At 34.0% G+C, this 14,057-nt stretch overlaps 1 pseudogene across 1 annotated transcript; it reads left to right on the top strand.

Annotated features, from left to right (window-relative positions):
• The first annotated feature begins 10,008 nt into the window (after nt 1-10,008).
• On the top strand, nt 10,009-12,404 carry LOC143597212 (zinc transporter 4, chloroplastic-like; annotated as a pseudogene). The gene is made up of 4 exons (XR_013146850.1): nt 10,009-10,033; nt 10,126-10,183; nt 10,951-11,662; nt 11,928-12,404. The product of XR_013146850.1 is annotated as a zinc transporter 4, chloroplastic-like (transcript).
• Nucleotides 12,405-14,057: the final 1,653 nt, after the last annotated feature.

Below are 14,057 nucleotides of genomic sequence, written 5' to 3'. Positions count from 1 at the left end.
CGATAATACTAAATTTCATCTTCCTCATTTTATGCTAAGATCTCGGCTTGTCTTTTTGTAAGAGTGGATTGCTTGAGTCTCATGGATTCATGTTAACTTGTAAAAAAATAGTGAAGACAGGAGATGTAAAAAGATAAAATGTTGTAGATGTAGAAGATGATAGATTGTACAGTCAAATCTCCCCCATGAGACGCTACTGCTTTGGCATGGTTCTTAATGGTTCCTGACTTGATGTGGTTTGTACTTTGTAGCGGTGTTTGGCCCACTTTGCTTGCGAGGGAGGTGGGTGGCACCCCAACAAGCACCTGAACACTTGGTCTAACTAATTTTGCGCACTATTTTGCGAAATCAACTTTATTGTTTGTATTTTGTTTCTAGTCAATGATGCTCCATGATTTTTTTTTCATTGTGTAATCTTGATATAAAGAGAAAATTGTAAAAAATAAAAATACTTTTTGTTAAAGAAAAATAGATACAATGTTAAATACAATAAATTTTAAATTTTTTGAAAAAAAAAAGATAAAATCCGGGTAAAACCATCAAATTCAAAATTGGGGTGTCAAGGAATTTGGGTTCAATATTTGGACAAATCGCATATGATGTTTGCACCAACTTACAATGTCTGGCACGTTACGTCATTTCATCCATATTTTATAGTCTTGTAACTCTAAACAACGAGAAAGTCATGTCACTTTAAATTGATCATTTTAGCCCATTTACCTTTATAGATCTGATTAAAGTAGTAATGTATGCAGGGGCGGACCTACATTGGTGCCACAGGGGTCGGCCGACCCTTGTGAAATTTTTTTTTTACTGTTTTATACGTGTTAAAATCATGGCCGACTCCTGTGAAGTTTTGACATCAACCCTTGTAAAACCAGTGAAAATGTAACATGAAAAGAAAAGATTGAATTTGCACTAGCCGGAAATTTTCCGTTGTCTAGAAGATGCCGGAGGGAGCTCAGAGTGTAGGTTAAAAGAGGAAGGAGATGACTTTGATATTTAAAAGAGGGAATCATAATATAGACTGAAAAAAGAAGATCTAGTGTATAGCAAAATGTCAAAACATATCTATCTTTTTATATCTTAGTTAATCTTACTATACTATTAAAGGAATACAAGGTTTCCATATAACATTCAATTAGTTTGTTCACATAGGCTTATAACTCATCAATTTTTCATTTATATAATTTCGACATGTTAATTTAAACGTTAATTTTAAACATTTGAAAGTTTAAAAATAAATTGTTATAATCAACATTTATTGAGTACTAAGACAATTAATTGTTTTCATTGTTATTTTTTTAAATTTTGAGACTTTGTTATTTATTTTTTTTTTTTTTTGATTTTAGGAAATTATTTATGAACGTTTGGACTGGATGTTTAGATTGAAATTGTGGTTTAAGTCACGAGATTTAGATTATATTGTTGTTTTATTAAAAGCGCAGTTTAATACAAATTATAATTATATCTCATTGTTATATTCATATTTTTAGCATTTTTTATGTTGCGTACTTAAATATTTTATAATTTCAATAAAATAGTAATTATAACACACAACTTATGTTACAGCATATACATGTTTATATTTCATAATTTACAACATATTACTTTAGTAGATGATGAAGTTTAACTAATATGTCTTTTTTTGTTTCATGGTATGAGTTAGAAATATATGGCATAACTTAGAATTATATTTTAAATTGTTATTTTTCTTTATTTGTTTTTGTATGTTAGGTTCTTTTAATTAAAATAACAATGTGATACCTTATAATAATCTTAATATGGTATTAAAGCAATATAAGGTTTGTCAGTATTGTTATCCGGACCTCAACTGAAATTACCAACACTATCACTACTAATTTTCAAAACGAAAGAATATGAACCACTTTTTTTTGTTCATTTCATTAAACGGCGATTACAACTTAATCAATTTGTATGCTGCAGTTTTATTTCCCTTCGTTTAACATATTTAACCACGAAGTTTTATAGTTTTTAAAATAAATAGATAAGATAAATGTGTTTTGTCATTATTGGATGTTCAATATTTTATTGTTTTTAAAATAAAAGAGAATTATTTTATTCATTCAGAGTAAACGAGTCGAACGTTCAATGAATTATCTGTTGAAAAGTTTGTTTATGTCCATTTATTTAATAAACGGACGAACATGAACAAGTTTTTTTTTTGTTTATTTAACTAAACTAACGATAATGAAGGGTTTCGAGGGATTTTATGAAACTGTTTTTTTTTTCTTTCATCTAGATTTTGATGTATGGCACTTTTTAGAGTGTTTTAAAGTTTTTTTTAATTCGTTTTTTACTTTTATATTTTTAATTATAGGTTTACCATTTGATACTCACGAGTGGAAAAGTGGGTGATAATTTATTTTTTCACAGTAGGTAGCGAGATCTTAATTTAATGAAATCTCAGCTTGTGATTCTTGAATATTCATGTTTACATGTTTTCATCAATTTAATTTATGATATATCTGTGCATGATCTTAGTGGACAATTAGTTTAATGATAAGACATGCAGCCGGGCATTTTGAATTGAAAATTTATGTTTATATGAAATATTTATATATTACATCAAAAAATCATATCTTATTTAAAAACTTTTTTTATTCGAAGACTCTAAACAACGTTATGATAAGTACTATTTTGAATGTAATTGAATCCAATAACGTAATGTAAATGTGTGTATACATGACCTTGTTGAGTTTTAAAAACTTAGGGGGTGTTTGTTTTTTCTTCAAAGATCTTCAAGGGAGCTAATGTCTGCAGGCGCGCAGACATTACCCTTGAAGACTGTTTGTTTTTTTTTTTAAAACAGATCTGAAGTTATCTTCTTTCATCTTAAAAGAAAAGCAAGGAAATCTTGCTTAAAACATCTTCACAAAAAAACCCTACTCTTCTCCCTTTGCAGCCACCCTCTCATCCACTGCTCCTACCACCGTCCGCCAACACCACCACCCACCGTACGCCGCCACCACCACCCCCGTACCCCGCCGCCACCGTCCACCACCATCCACCGCCACCACCACCGTCCACCACCCACCATCCATCACCACCACCGTCCACCACCACCACCACCATCCATCACCGCCACCACCACCATCCATCACCCACCACCACCACCATCCATCACCGCCACCACCACCACCATCCATCACCGCCACCACCACCGTCCACCACCCACCATCCATCACCACCACCGTCCACCACCCACCATCCATCACCACCACCGTCCGCCACCACCACCACCATCCATCACCACCACCGTCCACCACCCACCATCCATCACCACCACCATCCATCACCACCACCACCATCCATCACCGCCACCACCACCATCCATCACCCACCACCACCACCACCATCCATCACCACCACCGTCCACCACCAACCAAAACCATCCATCACCACCACCCATTGTCCACCACCACCATCCACCGCCACTACCCACCGTCCGCCGCCACTACCACCATCCACCACCACCACCTTCCACCACCCACCAAAACCAAATCGGCATGGCAGGCAAAGACTAAAAACTAGATGTAACTTGAATAAATGACTTCTATCTTGTGAGATAAGTTTGACAGTTATGCAGACAGTATCAGCTTATAAAAACAAACAGTCTTATATTTTCAGCTTGCAGATCTTCAGACCACATCTTCAGTTGCAGACATGAAAACAGATGAAATCAGCTTGCAGACAGTTTATGTCTGCAAAAACAAACAGCACCTTAAAGAACTCTATTTTTGGTCACACATTTAATTAAATGGATTAGATTATGTGGTTGAGATTAAATCTGATTAAAAAATCAAAGTAAGAGAGAGAATAAAGATGTAAGTAATCACACTAATTTTTACGTCCGTTACACATATGTAAAAAGTCGACTCGGTGCATAAAAAATTCTGAAATTTTTTTACATATATATTACGTATGTGTAAAAAAATTAAAAAAATTGTAACATTCAGTTCTTTCGAGTTCTTAAAACTTAAAATGGTTCTTATTTAAATTCTCTTTTATATATATATATATATATATATATATATATTATTTTGAATGTAATTGAATTCAATGTTATGTTATTTTTCATAACTTTTGTCTTTTAATATTATGTTTCTATTTTAATTTGAGTTGCATTTATAAATCATGTTGTTGTCTCAAAAACATATTAAAAATATGTGTTTAATTGACGCTTTTATATTTCTGCCCGTGGAACACACGGGTCAATAACCTATTATGTATGTGTATATATATATATATAAAGTTTTATATATTTTTCGTCTGTGTGTAACACGGGATCTAACCTAGTTATATTTATAAACAAAATTTTTCGTCTTTCATCTGTTGCATTTAATATATTTTTTTATTACTTATTATTTTATTAGTAGATTATTTTTAATAATTTCTTTTAATGTTTAGCATACACATTTTATTTTTTTATAGAATAAAAGCTAGATGAATATATAGATTATTTTGTGAGCTGACCTGACCGAACAGAATAGTTTATCGGACATGCATATAGTAGTAAATTTTCGATCCCTATGAAAAAAGTTATGCCCGTGAAATTTAAGAAGGTTAAGGGGGAAAATTAAAGGTTGAGATTTTTCAATAGCTTTGCTAAGGAGCAATAACATAAGGAAGGAGATCAACTAGTTTTTAGGTTAAGTTATTGAATATAGTCACGACAAAAACTAACATTGTGTTGCTAAATATTATGTTTCACGTCCTTTTTTTTGTTATATGGTATTTTGTTTAGTTATATTGTTATTTTTTATATGATCGAACCCGATTTGACTCGACCGAATCAAATAAATCGGACCGAAAGATAATTTATATACCGATTTAACCTGGCAAGAATAGCCGAACCGAGCCGTAATAAAATTCAAATATCGATAGTCAATTGAGTACCAACTCAAAAAAATTCCGACCCCTGTAAAAAGAATTTTCTAGATCCACCACTAAATTTATGTCAATTTTTTAATGAGCTTTGTATAATATCTTTAGTATAAATAAATAAATAATCAAGGAATTATGTGAGTCTGTCTAAAATGGAGGGCCATAATGACTTAAGAATTAAGATGTAACAATCTTCCATGTTGAGAAGTGTTCACCTAATCTCTTGTTTTTTACTTACAATGAAAATTTGAAACTGGTTGGATTATTATCAAATTTGACAAGTGTTTCACTCGGTCAGAATGATTTGGAATACCTTAATCTTTCTGGCAACAACTTCGCTAGGTTCCAAATTCAGTGAGAATGAAGATTTTGTTTTTCTTGATCAAAATGCATGGCTTGGGTTAGGGCGTTTAAATATTATTATTTCCTTTTCATTTTTTTTGGCTTAATGATTAGGATTGTTTTAGGTGATATATCGCATTGTTTAACCTGAACACCATTTGTAGTTTTATTCATGTTAAAAGTCTTTAATCCTACCGCACAGTTAAAAATAGTTAAACAAGGATACGGCTTATTTAAAACATCTATTAACACCTTAATCTGTCTGTTTACCAATGTTGGAGCTATTCTTATGACGATGGCTTTGATCTTTCTAGTTCGATCGCAAACTTTAGCCCATGAAGACATCAACCTATGTATAATTGATTTTACAAATTTGGAAAATCAGAAAAGTGAGATCCAAAGCAAATGCTTTAGTAAAATAAACCGTATAAGTTGTATAACGGTATAAATCTTAAAGCATGCCGAACCAATGAACTTGCTTTAAGTTTGGAAGGATTACAGTTTCAACGGTTCATAAATTATATTTTTGTTTTTTAATATTCAATTTGTTTTAATAATCGTTGGTTTAACGTGAGGGCAAGTTGAAATCGACTTCTGCGTGAAGCATCCCTTGTTTAGCTTCCTATTTTATTTTTGTTTTTTAATATTTAATTTGTTTTACATGGTACAAGGCTATTTGTTTTGAAACATTATATTTGATTCTCTAACAGTTTATTATTCTTAATATTGATGTACAAATAACATTGTTGGATGAATAAAACTAATAGAAAATTAAGTAAATAGCTATGAATATCAATAATATTTTCAAAAAGAATTAGACTTCTGCCAGATTAAAAAAAGAAATGATTAACTGTAAAATAATAAAACCAGGATGAACTTATATGTAATTAGTTAAATGTAATGACTAAGGTGCTGGTTGTTTTTTAAGATAAAAATTGGTTGTAATTTGAGTTCATCCAATTTTAAGTCTGCAACTGAAGATATGGTATGAAGAAATGCAATCTAAAATATAATATTATTTGTTTTATAAACTGGATATTGTCTGCATAAACTGAAAATTAGTTACCTATCATACATATCATGGTAGATAGAAGCCATTTAACGTCTGTAGACTGCTAAAATAATTGGTGGTGGTTTACGAACTGTGGAAGTGGGTGATGGTGGACGATTGGTGGCAGATGATTGTGGTAGGAGGTGAACGGTGGGTGGTGGTGATGGACGGTTGTGGTGGGCGGTGTACGGTGGTGGTGGCCGATGGTGGGTGGTGGTGGTGATGGACGGTGGACGACGGTGATGGTGGACGGTGGGTGGTGGTAGTGAATGGTGGTTGTGGCCACCAGTGGATGGCGGTGGTGATGGACGGTGGTGGCGGAAGGTGGTGGTGGGTGGTGGACGGTGGCGGCGACGAACGGTGGGAGGTGGTAGTGAACGGTGGTTGTGGTCAACGGTGGGTGGTGGTGGTGATAGGCGGTGGTGGTGGTGGTGGTGGTGGTGGACGGTGGCGGCGGTGGTGGTTGGTGGTGGTTATAGCCGACGGGTGGGTGGTGATGGTGATGGACGGTGGTGGTGGGTGGACGGTGGTGGTGAGTGGTGGCGGTGGCGAACGGTGGGTGGTGGTGGTGGTGGCGGTGGCGGACGGTAGGTGGTGGTGGTGGTGCACGGTGGGTGGTGTTGGTGTTAGATATTGGGTGTTGGTAGGATGTTAAGAAGTGTGAAGAATGTGGATATTAACTTATTTTTTAAAACTATAAAAGCAGTTTTCAGATCTTTTTTTGTTAAAAACTACAAACCGTCTTCAAATGCTTATGTCTGCGCGCTCGTAGACATAGGCCTCTTGCAGACCTTTTAAGCAAAAACAAACACAACCTAAGGGATTTTCATAAACATAATATAGTCATGACTTTGTATTTCTAAAATGGGGAAAAAATATATAATCTAAACGACCAATTTCAAGTTTTAAACCGTAAACTGTTAAAACCGAATCATGAGCGGAACCGCATATATTTAAAATTTGCCAACTTTCTTGATCGGATATATTTAAAATTTGCCAACTTTCTTGATCGGTTTAAAGGTGGTCGGTTTTGATGTCTTATAAAAATAATGATTTTTCTTATTTGAATTATACGTTAGATTAATAAAAAATAATGCTATGCTTGATCTATGAATTAAATTAATCTAGGTTGGTATATTTAACTCGTCTAATTAAAGACGCATCAACTTGTCATAGTCATATCTAAAAGTAAAAATATATATTTGATAAGATAAATTGTTATCCCATTTATGATACATTTAACCAATTTGTTATAACCTTCTAATCTGTTCATAGGTTGTGTAATAAACTTATGACTTGATTACAACACCTCTAACTAGTTTACAACCTTTTATAACTTGTTTAAAATTTAAAAAACCGATGAAATATAAGGAATTCAAACCCCATTTTACACTTTACATGGACATGTTGAGGAGACGGCAAGGAATTGTCCTTTATTGAAACCCCACGTGGCCGGTTAATGTCATCATATGCTATTCAATTTGAACAAATATACCATGAAGTCCTTCAACTTTGATTCATTTACAAGTTGGAGCTCAAGTTTTTAAATTGGTCATTAATTGGTCCAATTGTTCTTCCTTAATGTCAATTTAGATTGCATTATAAAGTTATTGTTGGCATCTACATAGGCTTGACCTATTATTTACAAGCACAAAGATGTGAAAATACAGTTACTAACTTCTTTCAAATTTCAAATTGTACAGTTTATATTTCAATCCATTAGTCATGGCCATGACAAGATCAACGGCTGGAAATATGAAATCATATTGCAAATTCAAATAGAGCATTCCTTATACGCTATGTAGGATTAGTGTGTGTATTTATTTACCGCCCCTATGTGCTATGTGATGGTGATATGAATCCCAGGTAAATGTGTTACAAATATGGCGCATGTTTGGTGTGATATGCATATACTTTTGTGCATGTCGTGGTATGTTATGATTGAGCAAAACACTTCAAAGGACTTAGGAAAAAAAGCCAAGGAAACAATGCCTAGAAACTATGATAAATAATAGATACATTGTATGATATATGCAGGGGGGGGCATATAATATTACAGACAATGTCTATGCATATAGTGTGTGGCGGCGTTCAACGCCTATGTTGTGTAAATGGTGTCGCCTAGCACGTTTATACACATTGATGATGATTCATAAGGGGTCACAGTACATGTAGATTTTCTTGGAATAGAAGCCAACTCATAACTATATGTTGGTAATATGTATGTACGTGTCGCTGTGCAAACTTGATTAAGTTGGCATTCCTCATACGTTATCTAACACGCGCCTATATATAACACCTATGTAGCACTTCGACAACCAACAAACTAAGACAATATAACAAATAAATGAATAAATCATCTAGTCTAACTACACTATTAAAAGAAGAAATATTATCCACATGATATTCAACTAGGCTTTCGACATAGGATGCCAAGTGTACAAGTTTTCAATTTAACAAATTCCACTTCATTATCTATTTTGGTTTAATTAAAATTGTTAAAATAAAAATATGTTGTCGATGGGAATCAAACTAACTACATTGCTTTTAAAATCTTTGTAGCTTACCAACTCAACTAAAGGGGTGTTTGGGTGAGCTTTTAGAATTGCTTTTTTGCTGATTTGCTTTTCGAAAAGTAAAAGCAACTTTTGAAAAGCTTTAATTTGAAGCTTTTGGAGGAGCTTTGCCAAACAATCTTTTGCTTTTCAACAAAAAAATAGCAAATAAGCAAGTTTTAAAAGCTCATCCAAACACCCCCTAAGATGATTTGATGCTAGCATTCTCTTTTCCTTAATAGGTATATGAATTTCAAAGTACTCTCTTTAATTAAAAATTACGGGATTCATCAGTCGAAAGGAAGTAGACTACTCAAGAATTTCACATTTCATTTATGTCATAATTGAATAAAGAATTCATAAAACCTAAATACAAATAATAAGGAAGAGAGAAACAATTAATAAAGTTTTACTTGATCTTCACTGGAAACTTGAGTAAGGAGTAGATCTTTTTGGAGATTTCTAGAATTTGAAAGCGAGAACTCCTTTCTTTTTATTTTTTTTCTTTATTTGACCTACATTAGCTGGATGAAAGGAAACTTTCACGTCCGATTTTGAGGGGGAGGGGGATCATATCCCAATTATTATCTTGCTAGGCCCATAGATAAAAAATATATTTACAATCTTTAATTTTGATTTATTTTAAATATAAATACAAATTATTTTTACTAATCTATGTATTTTAGGAAATATGCAATTATCCATTCATTATGTAATCCATGTGTATATATTTGACGTTTTCTATATTTTCACATATGTGTTAAAGATGCTACTAACCCAGTAACAATATAAACGATGACCTAAATATGCAATAGTGTTAAGCAATATACCAAGTGTACCAAATGAGATAAGTTGGAGGACCTTATATGCAAATTAAGGCAATAGTAAAAATAGAGAAATCCATGATATTCCCATACGCAGATGGTGTCGACACAATTGATCCCCATCCTCATTAAAGTCTCTCTCTCGACTTTTTCCTATCAAAATTCATATCATTTAGTGCAACTATGTCGACATTTCTTTCTGGTTATACCCAACACGAGAACATGCGTCCATAAATTCTGGCATTGATCAATAAACTAAGGACAACGTACGTGTGTTTCATCATCGATCTCTTGTTGTAAAAAACTAAATCATTATTCGTCGTAACGAAATTCACACCATGTGGGTGCTCCAGGTTTCTTATTTCTCTCTAAATTATATATATATATATTTGATTGATGTTATGCTAATTTAAATTAATTGCATTGTTGAACTGTCTTTTAGGAGCTAATATACCCTTTGCTGAATCTGGAGAAGATTAAAGGGGATGTGCGGATTTCTTCAGGTAAATTGTTATGATCTATCTATATGCATTTTATATGCACAAACCTCCTAATTTGGTTTATTTTCTAAATAAATGATTAATGTTTAATAACATGTTCTTGGATATGTTAACTGCTTCACAAATTTTCGTTTGTATTTTTTTTAATCGGCACTTTTATTATTCCGTGTGAAAAATTCAATGTAGGGAGAAAAATCATATGTTTCACATTGTTTTTCAATGATTGTTATAAAAAATTTAATGAGTTTGTTTTGCATTAATGTTGCATTCAATAAACATCGATTGCAAACGCAAGATTTTGTTTTGTTCTAAAACTATGGTATCCCATATTGTAATTCACCTTTGATCAATACGAGCTTAGCCCGAGCCCAGGCTCGTTTAGATTTCTATTTCTGAAGCTCAAGCTCAGCTCGTGAGTAACATTTCAATCTTGATTTTAACTCCTTTATTATTTATTAATTATTTTATTGATATATCTTTATAATTATTTACATAAATATTTATCATTATAATTTTTGTATATAATATTATAAAAAATTATTTAATTAATTTTTTCATATGTTTACACCCCTATAGTCCGTTACTTCGTCAAAGGTGAACCAAAGTCGAGAGTTACCATCACTACAAAAATCATAGTTTTAGAACATAAAAAGCAATATCCGTAACCAATAACATGTTTTATAATTTTCAGTAGTAATCATTTAAATTCTTCTGTAAGTATCTATATCATACGAAAACAAATTATATAAACTATTCTTGGATCCAAAAAGGGTCTCTTGTCAGGAACTTTTCCGAATCCATGTCAGCAAAAAACTGCACCAACTCACCCGAATTCGAATCGAACCATGCCGCGACGAAAAAGCCGCTCTCATCCTTAAATTCATAGCCATTGGCACCATTCTCGTAGCGGGAATCCTAGGAGTCACCATCCCATTGGTCAGCAAAAAACACGGGTTCTTTAAAACAGATTCCAACCTCTTCTTTTCCACCAAAGCCTTTGGCGCCGGGGTGATTCTAGCCACGGGGTTCGTGCACATGCTACCCGATGCAAACCAGGCCTTAACGAACCCGTGTTTACCCGAAAACCCGTGGGACCACTACCCATTTTCGGGTTTTATTGCTATGATGGCTGCGTTGACCACATTGCTTGTTGACTTTATTAGTACTCAGTATTATGAGAGTAAGCAAATGAAGCAAGCTGTTCAAGATGGTAAAGATGAAAGGGGTGACTCGTATTCGGAATCTGTTATTGTTCCGTTGGTGGAGAATGAGAATCATGATCAAGTCTTTGGTGAAGAAGATGGCAGTGGGATTCATATTGTGGGCATTCGGGCTCATGCTGCTCATCATGGCCATAATAATAATAACAATAATAAAGAAGCCATCGCGGGTTCTGAAGCGCACCCGCATACGCACCCACGTGGTGGCACCGATGATCATGATGATGATGAGGCTCGTGTTCGGCATGTTGTTGTTTCACAGGTAGTTATGTTTTATCTTTAACAGATAAAAGTTTAAAAATAAGTTAGAATGGAAACATGTATAGGGTTTAGTGCTTAGCTCGCAGAACGGGTTGGAAGTTGCCTAAAGTGTATTCAAAATGCATAAAACCTGTTAAATCATTTTTTTAAAAGATGTTATTATCGTTATAATATAGTTATAATATTCATTTTAGAGGAGTAATTATTCAAAATGTCAAAAGAGTCGTTTGAAATAATTTATTTTAGACTAATTCTATATTTGACAGGTATTAGAACTCGGCATCTTGTCACACTCAATCCTAATCGGACTATCACTAGGTGTCTCCCAGAGCCCGTGCACCATAAGACCCTTGCTCGGTGTATTATCGTTTCATCAACTTTTCGAAGGGTTTGCGTTAGGCGGATGCATCTCTCAAGCCAAGCTCGGGGCCCTTCATTCAACTATAATGGCATGCTTGTTTGCTGTTACGACCCCTTTAGGTGTCGGTATAGGTGCGGTTATATGCTCGTTTTATAACCCAAACAGCCCCAGAGGTCTAGTTATTGAAGGGGTACTTGATGCAATATCTGCTGGGATTTTGATTTATATGGCGCTGGTTGATTTAATTGCTGCTGATTTTATGAGTAAGAAGATGAAGTGTAATGTTAGGCTGCAAGTTATGTCTTATGTTGCGTTGTTTCTTGGGGCTGGGTTAATGTCTCTTCTTGCGGTTTGGGCATGATATATAAATGTATATTATGTGTCATGTTAATGTTATGTTAAGTTATGATAGTGGGTTATAGTACGTTTTGGTATTGTATTATTCATTAACCTTTTAGCTGTGTCAAATTAATTAACATGTTCCTTTGTGTTCATATCGCCCTGCTTGCGGTGCGCGCATATAATGTATATATGTGTGAACCCTCGGGTGGGCAAAAGTAAAATTGCACTAATTTTAACGTTATTTTACTAATCTCGTGAAAATAACGTTAAAAGTGGCAGAAGGTTAATCAGGCATCATGTGGTGGCGTTGATAGCCGAAAGACAATGGTACATGCACCAATCAGCCGGTGTTCCGATGATTGAGTGCTATGTGCCTTATGTCCAAGGCTTGATGCAAAACTACTATCGAGCCGGGGGTCTCATCAGAAGCAGCCTCTCTATCCCTATGGGGTAGGGGTAAGGCTGTCTACATCTTACCCTCCTCAGACCCTACCATAGCTTGGCTATTGGTGGGATATACTGAGTACGATGATGATGATGATGATGATGATGATGTTCCTTTGTGTTCATTAGTGGTGGATCCTGAAAAACACAGAAATTTTTTTCAGGTAGTGCACTACTTTTATATGCTTCAATTTCATAGAATTGAGTATAAAAAATTCCATGTCGGTTTGATGGTTCGGGTAAAGTTCATACAAACTAACAAATTAAAGACGAACAAGCTAACAAATTAAAACTAAAATTTAACATATAATTTAACAATTAACAAAAATATTTAACAAATGAATCTAAACTTACCTTTACATTGAGAGGATTCTAGGAAAAGTAGCAAGTGTGAGCATAGAGAAAGGAGAGAGAGCCACTCTGTGCATTGAATCGAACCCATGACCTTCAATTTACAAAACAAGCAACTTACTAGCTAGCTAGTCTAGCACTTGTAGTGAAAATAGAGTGGTTTTTTTCTAATTTATAAGGTAGTTCCTATAATATTTTCTATATATCGATACACTACTATTTCGAAACTCGGATGGTTCTGGAGAACCACCCACTTGCACTCTAAATCCGCCCCTGGTGTTCACTGTTCAATGTTTGTGTCTTCGAGTTTTATTAGAATAAGAGACAGATAATCATTGCCAAAACATATTAACAAACCTATCATAATAGTTACCAGATAATTAAGCTACAACTACCCTAACCATTATTTAAAATTCAAACTAAACAATGATTAGCACTCAAAAAAACTCTAAACGACTCAAAAACTCTAAATGACTCAAAAACTCTAGACCTGACTCAAACTCATTAACACCCGAAAACACTCTAATCGACTCGAAAACTCCAGACCTGTCTCGAACTCATTAACAGCCAACAAAACTTTAAACGACTCAAAAACTCTAGACCTGACTCGAACTCTTCCTTGCATGCCAAGTCTAATCAAATTAATAAGATTATTCCAATATGGTAGACATGTCGATGTTTAAACAATGCATATTAATTAATTTGACTTAAGATTTATAGTTGTAGCGATTCAAAGATGAGTAACCTTGTAGAAAGTTTCCACTTAGATAACTTAAAGCAAATTTTGGGCACAATGTTGTGTTTTCTTGCATTAACGTTTAGTTATTGAAGTTTTTATTTATTTATTTCATAGAAGTTAAGAAGTTATCATTAATATTAGAGTAAAGTGCTAAAATCG

This window comes from Bidens hawaiensis, unplaced genomic scaffold (assembly GCF_021521415.1).
Source record: "Bidens hawaiensis isolate Kalapana, Puna unplaced genomic scaffold, B.hawaiensis_p1.1 tig00047742_1, whole genome shotgun sequence".
Classification (NCBI taxonomy): domain Eukaryota; kingdom Viridiplantae; phylum Streptophyta; class Magnoliopsida; order Asterales; family Asteraceae; genus Bidens; species Bidens hawaiensis.
The sequence above is the reverse complement of the archived record's forward strand: the minus strand, read 5'-3'. Positions and strand labels throughout refer to the sequence as shown.